This window comes from Penaeus monodon, chromosome 5, assembly GCF_015228065.2.
Source record: "Penaeus monodon isolate SGIC_2016 chromosome 5, NSTDA_Pmon_1, whole genome shotgun sequence".
Lineage (NCBI taxonomy): Eukaryota > Metazoa > Arthropoda > Malacostraca > Decapoda > Penaeidae > Penaeus > Penaeus monodon.
Window position 1 is genome coordinate 15,484,635 of NC_051390.1, and position 5,000 is coordinate 15,489,634.

Below are 5,000 nucleotides of genomic sequence, written 5' to 3' on the forward strand. Positions count from 1 at the left end.
GTTTGTTTTCACCGATTCTAAATATTTACTTAGACTCAGAAAGATACACATAAGCTTAAAAAAGCAAATCTCTCACAAGCAGTCCCACAAACAAGAGTTTTTTAGAGAACAATAAGCCATTTAATAAATGACTATTGCAATCGCCGCAGATTAATCAACTCCGTGACAGGAAAAGCCGAGCCTCCCTGCGACCCGCGCCCACCCTGCATTCCCGAGGCCTTACCTCTCTCCAATTAATATGCCACAGAAACATCTCCAGGTGTTTTTACTGGTGATTTGAATTCGTTATCTCAGTTAGCAGATAAAACACACGTATACCTGGACCCAAGCGGAGAATTCGGAGACGCCTCAGAGCGCCGTCTTAAAGGATCGGGAAGCAACGAGAAGAATCCAGCGCCAGGAGAGAGCGCGCGCGTGTGACCCGCGATCGACCCCATGACTCTGCCGTACTTATCTCTGGCTTCGGAGGGAAAAAAAGGAAAGGGTGTTGCGATTACTTTGTCTGGATCTTTATCTGCCTGTCTGTTTGCCAGCCTACTTATGTAACTTTGAAAACGCCAAGCATAAGCGGCAACGAAAACTGAGAGGATCCTTTTAAATCTCTTCTTCGTGCATGAAAAGGTATTGTGAGACTTGGCGTAGACCTTCTTTGATTGACGTGACTCATCATCCGAAATCTTGCATCTAAGGCGCTGAAGTTGCCTCACTCAAGCCTTCATAGACTTGTTCAGATTTTCCTTTCTCTTTGTGAATTTTCTCCGTAATTTGCCTAGGGTGTATTATCAGCTATTCGTCTTATGGAAAATGAGTGCTCATAGATAAAACCAAATAAAATGAATGAACTGTTAAAGTGGTAAGCAATATGGATGTGAATAAATGAAAAGAAAAAAAATAAGAATCAATAACTACACAAAAACATAAATATTCAACATAACATTGTCTGCAAAATAAAACACACGTTAAGATAACAAGATAAAACTTGCCGATTGGGTGGATAACCTTCCTTTCAACAAATTCGTTAAATGCGCTTACATTTTATTTAGGCTCGGTCAACATCCTTTGAGAATTAAGATAAAAAACACGAGGAACTGACGCAGGAAATGCAGGCACTTCTTAAAACTTTTTCTCGGCAGACATTTCCTTCGGTAAATTCCAAGTTTAGCAGCACGCCTCACCTCAATACCTCTCGGCTAAAAGTCGATCAGTGCGATAACAATCGAACTGTTCTTTAAATATTTTATTCTTCTTTCTTCTCTGGACTGGATGCTATCAGGGGAGAGACTCTCGAAACACGTTTCATTTATCGCACACCGAAGGTATATCAAAATTACTGAACGCCTTTCAAATCAAGACTGCATGGAATCGTATGCTGTCACTTAGGTTGCCATTTTTCAAATTAAACCTTTTCCGTGTATCTATATGGGCATATGACCTTTCCGCAAAGCTAACGCCACTCCCTCGGGTGAAAGAGCTCGTGGCTGAAATAAGTCGCCCGCCCACGCCTTTCACGAGAGTTGCTTCGGAAGGAAGGAACATCTGCCCGAAGGCACTTCTGCGATCTGACTGCGGCGACTAGTTGACTTGATGACATCAGTTTATCGAATTCTCTTGGATATTATTTTCCAGTGGATAGAAGACACGCCGCTTTCGCTAAGCCCTGCATAATATGCATTTACTGTTCCTGAATATAAGACGTACACATTCTCTCTCACACACACGCACAGCTAAACAGAATGGCGTATATGCGTATGTCCCTTAACACAAATCCTCTTTCACACTGACTTGTAACAAGCAAAACAAATGTCTGACTCTCCAAATCCCCAAAGAAGTTGTTCTCGGCCATGTTCGCAGAGGTCACCATGGCAACCCGTCCCACCTCCTTCAATCTGTCTCCCATTCACATCTCGCGCGCCGGTTGTGTCTAAGGCCGCTGGATTTGGACCACCTCGGGAGAAGGCTAATCTTCTCCGCCGTTGAGAAGGAGGGCTTGTGAGCACTTGGTTGAAGGGCCGAATATGGGTCGCCAACGTGGTGGATTCTTCCAATTCATATCGTAGGAGCATTTCAGAAACATTTGAAAAATATCTAGATAAGAAAAGGCAAACAAATGTTAAAATAAAATATCCGATGGTGATGGAGATGATGGTGATGACGACAGTGATGATAATAACTAAGAATGATACTGGCTAGTAATAATAATGATGATAATGATAGTCATAGTGATAATGATAATGATCACGATCGTGATTATGATGATAAAGATAAATGGTAGTGATAACACATCAAATTATGACTTAATAAACTACTAGGCCAAGAGACGACATATCATTCATCGCCCATATGCTGAACAAATGGACAATACCAAACCATCAACACAGAACACTGGAACAACCTTTGGCCTACGGACTACCTTCCCCTTGGCTAAGCTGTGTGAAACTTCCTCCGTGGCTCCTAATCCTCATCTTTAGCATTTGATAGACGGTCATTTGCCAGACAGGTCCGTCCCCTTAATTACCGCCGACGCCAGAAGAGGGCCGCGGAAGCACAAGTGTCGGATTAGGGTGTGACGGTAAGTTGTTTGTTAAGGGAGCTAAGGTTTGTAGGGGAAGAGGGGGGGGGGTAAATGGAGGAGCTAGTGGGTAGAAGTAGGGTGAGGATTGGGAGACGGAGAAGAGAGGGAGAGGAAAAGATAACTTGAAAAGGATATATGTAGAAGGTTTTGTACATATCAGATGCCAAGGATCTCAGAGTTTTATTTTATTTTATTTTATTATTTATATATTTATTTATTTATTTTTTTTTATTATTATTATTATTTTTTTTTTGGGTGAAGGGTGTAATCCAAAAGACTTAAGGATAAGTTAGTTCATATCCCTTATTTTTATCCCTCTCCTCCAGTTCACGTGTTATTTATCAGTACAAATTTCCAAATTTTACAAATTTCGTTTTCAGAAAAAAAAAAGATAAAAATATTTAGTAACCCGTAATGTAATTATCGTTTACCACTCCCCCCCCCACCCCCACCCCCCAAAAAAAAAACATCATTCTGACATTCTAGTGTGTTTGATATTCGAAGTTGAATTCTTCGTACACGCCGAGTGAAGTGCTGTGTACGAAGTCACAGATATTAATCTTCCATACAACCCACAGAAAGGAAGCTTGTTTAATCACAGTCTCGATTAGCTTTCCGAAAATAATGACAAGGCCTTAGAGATGTCAGCATAATACTGGCCTTAAACCAAAGGAAAGACAAATATCTAAAAGAAAAGTAACTGATAAACCTAGCATATTTTATATGTAATTAATTGCATTAACAACAGATCACTGTTAAACGGTAAAGTAGTACATTGAGTATTATACATAATGACAGACAAATTAGACCAGGACTCGTTAGATTCGCTCCTCTCTCTTGTTATCTCACGTGTCTATCAAATAAGTTAAAATTACTGTCAATAACCAGCTGAAATTTGTATTCAAGTTTGAGTTTGATCTTATCCTAGTGGAATTTGGGCTCCAGCTGAATGGTGGATGAGTCGTGAAATGTCTAAACTAGAAAACATTCGGTCAGTGTTCGTGTAAAAGAAAGGATATAAATCTTCATGCAAACACGTAATATCAGTATTGCAAAACATGAACGTCTCATTTTTTCTAACTCCTATGATGCACCAATACTCATTTGGCTTAGATTACGCATTCCGACGTATGGGCAACATCGTCAATGAAATTACTGAAAATTCAACTTCGACCTGGCAACAATCGTCATGATGTTCAAAGGCCATTCGACTAAAGAACTTTGTCTCTATTTCACCGAAGTGTCGGTTAGGAATGTTTTCACTGAATCAAGTGAGGAATTAAAGCATGTTAGTTTTTACAAAAGAGATAATAAAAGTTGAGATATACCACCGGAGTCAAACTCTCGGCCACACAGACTCGTGTATAGTCAAGACGAAGGTTGAAGTCCGCTCTAAATACCTAAATATATGACTGTTTACGGCACGCTGGACTGGCGCAAAAAGTGCACATTTATCCATGTAAAAGGGTGAAAGAAGCAAGCCAGGTGAGGGGAGGCACCTAGACTCTCCCCATTAGGGCACCTGATGGGTTGACAGAGAGTCCCGTTTAGGTCTTTGGTCTTCAGTCCTCTCCCCGCGCGTGAGGGTTAGAAAAGAGGCTCGATCCCACTTAATGGATAAGCTACGCGAAATTACTCTCAAATCCGATTAAAGTGGTATCACGGGCGTTAAATTTTTCCCCTGTAATTTTGCACAATATACAGTTAATTGCTTAGCCACACGGGATAGAAATAAGTGGTGAGTGACCTTTGGAATCAAAATTAAGAAGAGGTAATTAAAAATTCATAAGAGAGCCTGAAAAATATAATTCTTCGCACTAATTGGCACATATTGTGGACTGATTAGGGGGCATGTAGATTAGTCAACGATATTCTCTCTGAAAACCTTTCTTGCAGGGTTAATTGCCCGGTCGCCTCACAGCCATACACGGAAATCTGTAAATCAATGGGTAATTGGTAATAAAGCAATACATATTTTAATGGAATTAATAACTGGATAATTTTGGACAAAACAGAAAATCTTGGGCGTGCAGGTGATGAAGATATACACTCTTATGCGGCATACTCTGGCAGGTATCTATGAATACGCTTCGTGTGTGTGTGTGTGGGGGGGGGGGGTGCGTGCGTGCGTGTGTGTATGTTTATGTGCGTGTGTGTGTGTGTGTGTGTGTGTGGTGTGGTGTGTGTGTGTGTGTGTGTGTGTGTGTGTGTGTGTGTGTGTGTGTGTGTGTGTGTGTGTGTGTTGTGTGTGTGTGTATGTGTGTTTACATGAGCGAGAGCGAATTCGTCAGTCTCTGTGTACGCACATTTGTTGCAAATCACGTAATCGACGATCAGTCACCTTCTCCCAGAGCAGGTCGGGCACAGGATCATGATTTTCACACGAATCGTGAAAAGTTGGAAGCTCCTGAAATTTGCTTAACGGTTC